A 12,442-nucleotide genomic window follows, 5' to 3' on the forward strand; every position below is an offset into this window, starting at 1 on the left:
ACAGAATCGGCAATGAAAGTCAGACATATTTTTCCAGTTCTGAAAGATTTTTCATCTTGAAGCCTCTGAATCTAAACTAGTTGCAGGTTTAAATCTCAAAAATGTTTTATATGTCAGTTCCTTCATAGAAGAATAAAAAGATAGGAGTAAGAAAGAAGAAAGTATGTTTAATTATTTTAGTAAGTACAAGACAAGGTATATGTAGTCTAAATGTAATAACATGAATAATCATAGTAGGTGGTGAGAAATAAAATACAGGCTGAAAAACTGACAATGTCTGCCACTAAACTTAGGAAAAAAGAAAAAGAAAAAAAAAAAGAGTAAAGAACTGAAACTTGATGTCCAGAGTGTTTACGGAAGCAGGTATCTCTGCTTTGTTATTTTAAGCAACCAGATACAGTGACTCAGAAAACAGCAGTTCCCTGTTGGCCATTCTTCTTCCTTAAATTACCTCTTTTTTTTTTGTACCTGCACTATGTGGTCATTTTTCTAGATAGCAATATTTATTACCAAATTATATCTTGCAATATATTTATAGATCCTGCATTTCCTGTGTTAGGCCTTAGAGAAACCCTAGGCCTCCCAGGGCATAGGTCCTGCTCAGCCTTGTTTGCTGGGGATGTTTTGGGAAGTGATCCTTGCTATTTATAACCATCATCCAACATCTAATTTCTTCCTCAATTAGGCTGACAGTCTGCCATTTTTCTCCTATAAATTATACTCGGTTGGATGATATAAGTGGATGAACTGTCAAGCAGTTGGTACTTTTGCTTGAAGGAGGAAAATGATGTTATGTGTGATCAGCTCAAGTGCTACTGCTGCAGTCTTGTGGTGAAGGAAAAGCCTCAGAATGGAGAAAAGCTTTCAAAGATCACTTTTTTCACTGCTTCCTTCAATTTTTTCCCATCCCATTTCCCTGCCCCTCTCTCCTGCCCCATAATCTCTCTCCTTACCCTCCTCTCATTGTCTCTTAGTCTGCCTGTTGTCTCACTCTTGTTTGTCCTCCTCTCTCCCCACCCTGATTTCGTCTTTGATTTTCCACCATTCTTTATCAGCTTTGCCTTGTGAACAATCTCCATCTCTTCTTTTCTCGTGCTTCACTGTTCCCAGCCTCCCCTGGTGCAGAGCACTTTCTGCAGCTGCAGCTTCTCCGGTGGTTTGAAACACAGCTGACCTCTCTGTTCAGGAACCAGGGATCAAAGTTTGATGTAAAAGACATCTTAATACTCAGATATTTTCACTCGTGACAGCAGAAACTTCAATTGCCTCTAGAGACTTCCTGGGTCATTTCATCTGCCACCAGAGGTGTCAATTTAACTACAGCACTTCTCTTTTTCTGATTTATGGCTTTGGTGTTTCTTAGCCTGATGCCTCTCGGATCAGTCTCCGGTGAACTACGGGTGGAAGCAGCTCATTTCCTTTCACCTAGCATCACCAGGAGCCAAGGGAGCTATCTGAAGGGAGTTTCCATCAGCCTGGTTCTCAGGGGAGATGTTACCTGGGAGGAGCATATTGTCGAGGGTTTGAACATTGAGCATGGCAGAGAGCTTCTCCAGGTGGTGAACATCCTAGGAAACATATTTCCTGAGCAAGGCTTTTCCTGGAGGAGAAGCTGCCCAGAAGGCAAGGAGCTTTTTGGTAGTTCTGAAGGAGACCGAGAGGTGCAACATGCACAGAAGGTCAAAGAAGAGATACACTGAGAGGTGACTGATGAAACTGCCATTATTTCAGCTTTCTCAGAACATTCCTGGGCTTTTCCAATTGAGCCACATCTGCCTACTCAGCAAAACACATCTTTTTAGCCCTTCAGACCTAAGGATAAAGACACGTGATGTTCTCTCAAAGCTTCATCTGTCTTCAGCTTTCACCTTGTTCATAGCACAGGTTAAAACTGTAAAGCTTACTCTCATTTTTTAGTGCTTCCCTAAGGCTGGGAAAAGTGGATGTGTGGTAGCAGGATCTCTGGGGATGTGCTGCTGTTGGATAGTGAGAGCAACCCCTACTTTTCTCAAATGTTATGTCAAGACAGCAGCCAATTAAACATAGTTGTAAATTAATTTCTTTTAGTCTTAATAAAAGCAAAGAAATTCTCTGTGGAAATATACAAGCCTGGTATAAAACAAACTAGGCTCAGAGGATATCATTCATTGTGTAAAAGTTCAGTTAAAGAAAACGGAATGTTCTACATTCATACCTGGCTCTGTGTTCTTTCCTCTCCCTCTCACCTGACCCCATTTAACATTCCCACAGGATATATGGAGGTATATTGGAAATGTTCTGGACTGGGCTGAAACGACAGCTCTAGTCCCAAAAGTCATAAGATGTTAAGTAAGATAGAGGAAAGGATTGGTAGCCCAGATTAATATTGCTGTAATGTGTACAAAGCACAAGAAAATACAATGTGAACTCACCTAATCTGTCAACATAAAATGAATAAAAACTAGAATGATTAAATATTTCATTTTTTTCTCCTCCTAAAAGTAGCTTCAAAATTGCTATTTTTCTTTCTTTTTTCTTTTTAACTACTGACTGTGAAATATTTTAATTGGAAAAATCAATGCATTTTCATGTCAGGAGAGCTGTATTGTCATAATTTCCTTAAGATCAGCTCCAAAGGGAGCCTTTTGTCACAGGACAAACCTCTTCTAATGAGTGTGCAAGCTGGCTGAAGCCATCCCAGCACATCCCAGCAGAGTGGACAAAGAGCCAGGAAGACAGGGAAACAACATCTTTTCCTCTACACTCCACACTCTTGCATTTAGCATTTCCTTAGTAGGGAGATGGATACTGCTTGGATACTGCCCCATTTATTCCTACACTTCGGCAGTTCACTTTGTCTCTTTTTTCCTCCTATGGGAAGACAGGACTGTCTGCAGAACAGGAGGCTCGAGAGGCATCTTATCATTGCCCATAAATACCCTCTCAACACAACCCTGTTGCTACAAGGTCAAATCAAGCCTCACCACCCTGACTGCCTGACCCTTTCAGTACACTGGAAATACTATGGGTGAACCCTTCATGGGAGTCACCTTGGCCACTTGCCTCTGCTCTGACCTAAGCTGTGTCCATATTCCTCATTGCACAGCCTCACTCTATCTCCATTTGAGATCTATTTGTTTTTTAATAGAAAGATTGCTTTCTAGAAACAACATTTGTTTATTGACACAGCAACAAGCCTTCCTTCACTGTCTGTGTTAGATTACAATAAACAATATTAACATATTACAGATTGTGACCTTTTGGGCGAATTATTTTCTATCTAACTGTCAGTTTGCCTTGAGTTTTACACTGATGTTATTCATTTGTAGGCAGAGAGAGATTTTAAGAAATATACTAAAAAGAATATCTTTCTTCAAATTCATTTCTTATTTTCAAGGGTTTCATGAAAAAAATGTGAAAAAAATCCCAGCAGCTCTCCTCAGGTGCTGGCACTTAGAGCAAATTCCATTCCTTTAGCCACTATCTAAAATGCTTGTGGAAAGTATTAGCAAACCTGAGTGACCACAGTTTTTGCTATTATGAAAATTGACTTTTGTTTCAGTAAAAAATACTGACCATTAAAAGAAATATTTTAAACACGTGACATGTTTTGAAAACCCACAGGCATACAAATAAAGGAGACATTAAAAAAAATCTCTATATTTCAGCTAGGGAGGGGATCTCAAGCAGTTATACATTCCAGTATTTCTGGATCGCTAACATGAACAGTTGTTGCTGTGGGGGAAGGTTGGACTCTGCCTGGATTTATTCTGAGGCTGGTTGGATGGTTGCAGCTGCTTCTGATCCCTGGGGAGGCTAAAAACTTTCATCGCTTCTTGAAGATCATTTTCCAGCCTCCCTGCACATCAAGCTAAGTGTTGTCCTGCCCCATTTTGGAAAGATTAGGGTGATTTTGTTCTTAATTCTAAAGAAAGGTTAGACTTTATCACTTGAAGAAGGAAGGGAATATTATTTTTATGTTCTTGACTCTCATCTCCTCTGTCACCCTCCTGTATGACTTGATTTTCACTGCACCATCTTAATGGAAAAATTAGCTCTTAATTCACACTGTGCATCATCACACTCTCTTCAACATCTGCTGTATTTTCTACAGGGGAAGGTGGAATTTCACCTAAAAGCTTCCTGTCCCTCTCCTCTTAGTAAATGTATAGGGTTTTTGTGTCAAGATTCTGATTGCACTGAGGCTACAGGAGTGCTCTATAGGTATTCGGTGGGGAACAAAAGAGTGAAGCTGAGCTTTGGAAGACATGGGGATGAGGGGAAGGTGTTTATAGTTTCACTTTTGTCTTTCACTATCCTACTGTTTTTAATTGGCAATAAATTAAATTAATTTTCCCCTATGGTAACTGGGAAATTATCCTCCTGTCCTTATCTCAACCCAAGAGCTCTTTCACCTTACTTTCTGCGCTTGTTCTGATGAGGAGGGACAGTGAGAGAGCAGCTGGCAAGCAGAACCAGACAAAGTCAATTACACTGACACCAGCAAGGTCAGGATGTCATGGAATCATAGAATCATAGAATCATTAAGGTTGGCAAAGACCACCATCTGATCTAACCGCCGACCTGTCACCACCATGCCCACTAAACAATGTTCCTCAGTGCCACATCTACACTTTCTTGAACACCTCCAGGGAAAGTGATTCTACCACCTCCTTAGGCACCCTGTTCCATTGCCTCACCACTATCTCTGAGAAGAAATTTTTCCTAATACTCAACCTAAACCTCCCCTGGTGCAACTTGAGACCATTCCCTCTTGTCCTCTCACTGGCTAGCTGGGAAAAGAGGCCGAACCCCACCTCACTGCAACCTCCTTTCAGGTAGTTGTAGAGGGTGATAAGGTCTCCCCTGAGCCTCCTCTTCTCCAGACTAACATCAAACATAGTCATTTGCTACAAGACAGTGTGTGCGTGCATCTGTCTCCCTTTCTCTCAGCCTCAAAATTCATAACAATTTTGATTTATATAATAAATCTAGTGGTTCACCTTCTACACATAAGTATTTAAAATTGTTACAGGACCTGAAAAAAAATTTCTTTTTAATAGCACCACAAAAAGCACCAAGGTATCCATAAGATATGGTGTCAATTAGATATTAGCATGTTAATGAGAAGAAGACACATGAAATAGAAACATCATATAACTATTCCCAAGAATTCTGCATTCTCCACTTGAATTGCCAGTTTTTTTTTAGACAGAGTGTAAGACTCATGGATACAACTGTGTGGGCAGCAAAAATAAGACAGCCGGTTATAGTAAGCCAGCCAGAGGAAATAAAATGTTCAAGTCCCTTTTTGTTCTCCTTTGCTCAGGAATGTGTAGGTGCAAACCTAGTAGATGCTGCAAAACCCTGTTTGACAAGAATAGACCATTTCTATATAGAGTGTGATGCCAGTAAGTCACTCATAGCCAACACATAACTCTTTAGACTTGGCGTCTTGTCCAGGTTTTAAAAATGTTAGTCTTCTCCTGTGGTAAGGTCTTGGTTTTGTATCTCTTCCTTGTGCTGGAGAGCAGAGTTTCATAGGAGAAATCCCCATGGAGCTCAGTGGAGATATTCATTCCTGTAGATGCTCATTTCTTCCATGGCTGTACAGACTTATCCAAGATCCAATTTTCTAAAGAATTAACATCTTAGAATGCAGCCATATCATCTCCGTGACACTGGGTTTTAAATGTACTTTTGCAAAGATCACGAGTGATCTGTTTTCTAGCTGCTGTGATTTAGGATAAGAAATGAATGTTACTCTAGAAGGAGCCAACAAAGACTGACTTCAAAAAGGAGAGCTTTTTAGCATTAATATGCACATTTCTATCCTAGATCTTCAAAGCATCATTAGTAATTCTAGGTACACAACTTTTTGTATGAGAAGCACTTGAGAGAGGACTGAGCACACTGAATTCTTAAAAAGCAGGTCCCTCAAAGGTCTCTCAAGACACTCATCAAAAATGTACTCAATTTGGATCCCAAGTCATTCTGCAGATCTTTTACTGCTTCTATATAGCAGCTGTCATCTTGCACCAAATGGGTATAGAAGTTTCATAGCTGTTATAACCCCAAATTGCCTTTTGAGTAGAACTGTTTAGTAAGAAGCAACACTGTAAGCCTTACAGAACCTATAAAGTTTAATAATGAAAGCACTGTTCACATTTGTGAACTGTCGTTTTTCATTTATATCAAATGACATACTTCCTTTCAGATTTCCTAATTTCTTGGTTTTTCTTTTCTTTTTCTTTATTTTTTCTTTGTTTTAATAGTTTGTGTGTGTGTGAAACAGAATATCTGGGAGTATTTACTGCATGTTAAATGTCTTATTTATGTAATTCCACATAATTATCAATTTGGGGAATTTGATCACTCCTAGTTCTGGAGATGCTGCTTTGAATTATTTGGAAGATATAAATCCGTAAAATTTAATGAATTTCAGGAGTGTTTTTTCATTAAAAATGTATCAGAGAGATTCAGTGGGTGATTTCAAGAATTGCACCAAGCATTTTTAATTAATTTTTGAGCTTGGCAAAGTGTTTCTTTTTCAGGATGATTTAGTTGTCTACCAAAGGCAGTTTTGTGATGTTCTGAAATATGTTGTAGGCTTGCACTTTGACTTATAAAAAATAAAATACATATGTATGTGAGGGGTACAACTGTAGTGTATGAGACTCCATTCCAGAGTATTGCCCACCATGCAAATAATCTTCCATTGCCTGTTTCAGGATCTTTAACATTGTAATTCATATCCTAAGTCAATTTTGAACATGATCCTCAGTTTTTGCATAGTGGGACCTCATGCATTTTTTAAGTTAAGAGGAATGAAAACTTGCTTTAAAAATATTAGTAGTGTTTTAATTGAAATCACTGCCCCTGGCTTCTTGTTTGGTAGAACTGTTTAACAAAGTTCTGATGGAAATGATCAAATTAAAACATTTCCTTTGAAAAACAACACTTTTTCCAAGTCATAGATATTCCACTGAGAATAGCAGTTTTACAGTCTCACAGCTGGCATAGGAGAACAGCCAACCTGATATGAGCATTTCAGGTAAGGAGACCGTGCGCTTTCCCTGCCCAAAGCATTTTCTACCTGTCAGAAATGCCACTTTCAGCCTTCCCCTACTGCTTGATGCTGTATGAGACATGGAAGAAAAAACACAAGGAGAAGAAGGCCAGAGAGAAGAATGAGAGTCCTTGACTATGCCACGTGGGCTTGAAACAAATATTAAGCATCATCATGACCAATGCTGAGATAGTTCTGCCATAAAGCTAGATGGGAATGTATCTAGCTCCCATCTCCAAAAGCTTTGTTCTGTGCATAGGGAAGAGGATTCAGACTATTAATCTCTTCACAAGCTGCTAGTAAATATTTCAATCCATCAGAGAACAGTTCACTCAGGTTTTCCACTAAATAAAGTAGTATATCTCTTTGTGCTGTTACTTGCAGCCCCTGAAAGATGTCAAAAGCTCGTGGAGGAAGTATTTGCTGAGCTCTATCAGCAGTGTAATGAGATGGGTGACTCAGTGTTGCTCTAATTAATGCATGGAAAGACCTTTTCTAAAATACACTTGGTATGTTTTCCCTGGGAGACAGGAGATAACTGTACTGTAGCAGGCACATCCTCCCACACTTCTCCTGGGCACTAGAACTTATTAGCAAATCCCCTACTGAAGCTCTTTTACTGGGGCGGGTAGTGCTGCAGAAACCAAGATGGGAAATACAGGGTAAGTGGAACTCAGGATTTCTGTCAATATTTTGTAACGTAATCCACTATCTTCCAACCATGAATCCTGATGGCATATGCTAAAGGGGTGTGATCCCACCTAGTCTGTGAATACAGTGATCCTACATGAAGCAAGGTGGGTATGCTGAGTAAAAATGATAACATAAGCCTCTGACTCTTTCATCTTCAACAGCCTTTAAAAGGTCACTTCTATAGGTTGTGAGCTATCTGTGGGATATCCTCAGTCCTGGAAAACACAGCCAAGGAGACTAACTTAAATGTGTGCAGAGGGTTATTTGGTCAAGCAGGGAATTAGCTGACTGAAAGAAAAATCATATCAAAATAAATAAACAAAAAAAAAAAAAAAAAAAAAAATCAAAGCAAACCAAAAACATGAGCCACCCTACAGACACAGACAGGGCTTCCAGGGAATAAAAACCCTGCAGTCCCATAGTGACGCATTTACTCACTAGAATTTATCTTTGTGACAGTTTTTTGTTTTGTTTTTCTTTTTTTCTTCTAAGTGGAAAAACTTAGAATTTATTTGTTTTCATAAAGTGGTAGAACTTCACAGTTCTGACATCTGTCAATACCTTTGGCCAGAAGGTTCAGAGGTTGTTAGTATGGATCACATAGGTGCACACAAAGCTTAGTCGGACAAACCCAATTTCATTGGTGAAACTAGACTTTAAATAAAGAGGGAGGTGGGTAAAAAAAGGGTTTATCTGGAAACTAGGACTGAAAGATAGAGATAATTTCTGTTGTCTTTTCATCATCTTCACAGTCTGTACAGATGTTGCTGTGGTCCTTTGACAAAGACTACAAGAGTGAGATGAAGGGAGAAATCTGATGTGGGACTAACTCCTGTAAGGCAAGCATAAAGAGGCCAGCGAGACCACCTACCTCCCATCCCAGTGAAGATAAGACAATAATGTGACATCTCCACAAGCATGTCTGCAGCAACACAACCAGGAATGATCCAGAAGATCATAGAATCATAAAGTTTGGAAAAGATCTCGTAAACCATCCAGTCCAACCATCAAGATCCCAAAGTCTCCATTTATAGCTCTTAATAATGATGAGATCAAGAAGGTGACACTTTCTCTAGGTCTTCCCTTCTTTCTGTGTTGGTTCCTTGCTGGAATATGGTTCATTTACCACTGGACATCTCATCTTGGGTTTAACAGCTCTTGTTCATATGCAATGTTGGCACCAGCGATTGGGACAATTTCCTGTGTTGGCCATGCCAACACAGAGGTTGAGTGGAGGCTGCAGATTACATCACATATAACTACTACAAGAAAATTATTTTCTCAGACTGAAACCAGATATCATTTCTATCAAGGCAGTGAGAATCACCAGGTCCCTACTATCAAATTAAAGACAACTCCATCAGAACAGTTCCTTGGATTTTGCAAGAATTTGTGCTCAAGATTGCTTCAGATAAACTTTCCTGGCTGAATGGAAAACAGTATCCTAGAGGGAGCTCTCAGAAGTGCTCTTTGGGTTAAGTGTTTAGATAGTGATTTGGCATATCACAAAACACTTACATATCCGTGATCACAGAGATAACAGCTACTGCGCCTGGAATGGAAACCTGTTTGTCTTGTTTTTCTTAGAAGCTGACTCCTGTGTGACTTTCCTGTATGTTTCCCTATACCTCTGTGAAAATATAAGTTGTAAATTCACCCAGGTTGGTCTCTCTCTAGGGAAAGCGACTGCCATCTCAGATTTTTGCTGAACCACTGAAACCATGGGAATTTGTTTCTAGTTCCTTTATGACTAATATGAATGGAAAGGGCACTCGAGGTTTACTTTTTTTGCAGTGTTTTGAGGCAGGATTAGATGAGTTGAATCCTGCAGCTCTTTGTCTTACAAAGGGTGCTGGGGATGACTTGCTCCGATATAACTTTCTATATGGCAGAGATTTCTTAAGACAGGCCTGGAAACCTGTGTTGGTAACTTGACAGTTTGGACCAGTCAGAGACAGTGAACTCTAGCTGGATCTGCCTGTGCCATTCAGGTGTTTCTCTATAAAACTGTAGGTGTTTCATCTGCTTCTGCTCCGTGTTTTCTCACTGTTAAAGTTTTGTCACTCAGCTCTTCTGTTTGAATGTTGAATCATCACATAATAAAACCAAGTTTTCTGCTGACTTGTCAATACCTTCTGTTGCATCAGCAGAGAGACACCTTAGCCATTTCTGGTAGACGTTTTGGTCATCAACAAACATTCTGATCCAGCAAGTTTATAGTGGTCTTGTAAAAGCCCTCAGCTGTTGTGTGTCATCCTGATTTACGCTAGCTGATTATCTACCCTGCTCTGTCTCCCAGATCAGTAGAGAAATCTTTTTTGTTGTTATTTTCTTGTTTTAGGAGGAAAGCAAACAATCAAATCAAGCCAATCAAACAAAGCAGATTAAGAGAACAAGAAAAAGCTCCACCCATCCTATCAAGTAGAAGTGACCACAGGATGCACGAAATGAGTTTGCCAAAGGGAGATATTGTCTTTTGGAAGAAAATTGAAACTCTTCTGAGTAAGAACATTACAGCCTACAGCACTGTCATGTAGCTGCTCTTTTATAATGGACACAATATAATGAGTGCTGTTCATGAAAGCTGGTTATTATATCCTAGCTGGAGATCATACTTCAGCATACAGAGCTGATAATTTGCACACAGTGGGAGTTCTGTTGATCTGCTAGTTTTCTTGGGTTATGTCTGTGTTGTGAGGTAATGCATATTCAAGCTCACATTGCTCCTCATGCTATTCTAGCAACTCCACACGAGTTATTTGAAGTACTGTTTCAGCCCAAGCCCTTGAGTTCTACTGATGTCAAAGCTCCTTTCTTGATCAGTTTATGGAGCAGTTTCAGTGTGATTTTGAAGTTGTTATTACTGAGTTTGAACAAGAGCAGACCTTCCTCTGGCCTTCCACCATTCTCAAACCTCCAGGTTTCTTCTCCTCCTGCTCCGTGTTGTTGGCCTTTAGATTTCCTTCATGCATATATTCCCATGGACTGCAGTTTGAGAAAGATCTAATCAAGTTAGTCAGTTCTTACAGTAAGTGGCAGGGTTTGGTCTATCCTCACCAGGGTATGGGCACAGAGAAGGAAAAGTTTTTGGCTGATAGTGTCCTTTATGATCTTGCTGAGGTAATCATCAATCATTCAGGGACAAAGTAAACTATTCATTTCTTGTTCCAGGTCTCCTTGCAGGAGATGGAGTCAGTCTATGGGGTATGATTCAAAGCCACATCAGTGGCTTAGCAATGTTTCTTTGGAGCACCTTGCTGCTGAAGATCCTACATGTGATTTTTCTGTACAGCAGAGATTCAAGGAGGTGGAGAAATGGAATGGCTGCTGACAGGTCTGACTGTGCTTGTCTTTGGGAACTCAATGAAACATCCAGGGATTTACTTTAAAACTGTACATTCTTCTCTGTTCATCTCTAAGAAGGGGAAATAACAACTGTGCCAGAAGTTTTATTGAAGTATAAAAATCCAACAAGCAATATAAAATGGCTAATAAAATAGGGCCCTGTGCCCCAAACTACAAGCAAGAAACACTACTTTGGAATTGATACTTAATCTAGTAGATAAAGCAGCTCTTGTCCATCCATAAAATTAATTACGCACAAAATAATCTGCACAGACATGCAGTTCCCATTATCACTGTTGGCTTTTTAAAATTCTTTTAGGCAAACAGAAACAAAACCAACATATTAAAAGTGTCTTGGGGATGGGATGTGGGGGGGGAGTAGGCTAAGTTTTGTTTTGTTTTCAGTAAAGCATATTTCCAGTATTTTTCTCCATCACCTTAGGTTATCTATTAAAATGACAGGTGTGTTGCACTGTATGGGTGCAAGAGGCCGTCTTGCACCCGTACGGTCCCTGGTGTTTCCTGAATAGAAGCTTAAGAGGGAAATAGAGATGTTTTCTGACTGTGCCCTTTCTGCTGTGCTGGATTTGCAGAAGAGATTACTGGCTGCAATCCTCATCATTTTTTCCCAAAGAACATGAAGCCAAACATACATCTCCGCAAACCAGTACAAACAAATCTGTAGCATCCTCCCTCATACTATACCATATTGCTAGTTTAAGAGTAGAATCCTAAGTATAAATCAGTAAATAGGGCCATTATGCCTCTAATTTATCAAAATTATTCTAGTTTCCTCTCTTTCTGTGTACCTTCTTCTTCATCAAGTACAGTTCCTATCTCTCCTCTGTGTAAACAGTCCACCCATGTTGCCCCCATGCCTTCTCTCCTCTCTTCTCCCCATCAGTGTCATTTCCTTCCCCATTACCTCTTCTGAGAGGAAAATTGATCAAATCTTTGTGAGGTTAAACACTTTTTCTGTGCATCTACCTATCTTGTTTCAATAACAAGTGGAAAGGTAATCATAGAATCATAGGATCGTAGAATGGCTTGGGTTGGAAAGGACCTAAAGGATCATCAAGATCCAATTCCCCCGCTACAGGCAGGGCCACAAGCCTCCACATTTAATACTAGACTAAGCTGCCCAGGGCCCCATCCAACCTGGTCTTGAACACCTCCAGGGACGGGGCATCCACTGCCTCTTTAAGCAGGATATGCATGGATCCCCTGAATCAGAGAGTATAGCCTTAAAAAAATCGCAGTTAGTTTTTTGCATGGTAATAACATCTCAGATTGCATTAAAATGTAATGGCATCTGAATGACAGGACATTCTACACAGTTATTTACAGACATTTGAA

Source organism: Lagopus leucura, unplaced genomic scaffold, assembly GCF_019238085.1.
Source record: "Lagopus leucura isolate 7727_CA_CO unplaced genomic scaffold, USGS_WTPT01 Super-Scaffold_100002, whole genome shotgun sequence".
In the NCBI taxonomy this organism is placed as follows: domain Eukaryota; kingdom Metazoa; phylum Chordata; class Aves; order Galliformes; family Phasianidae; genus Lagopus; species Lagopus leucura.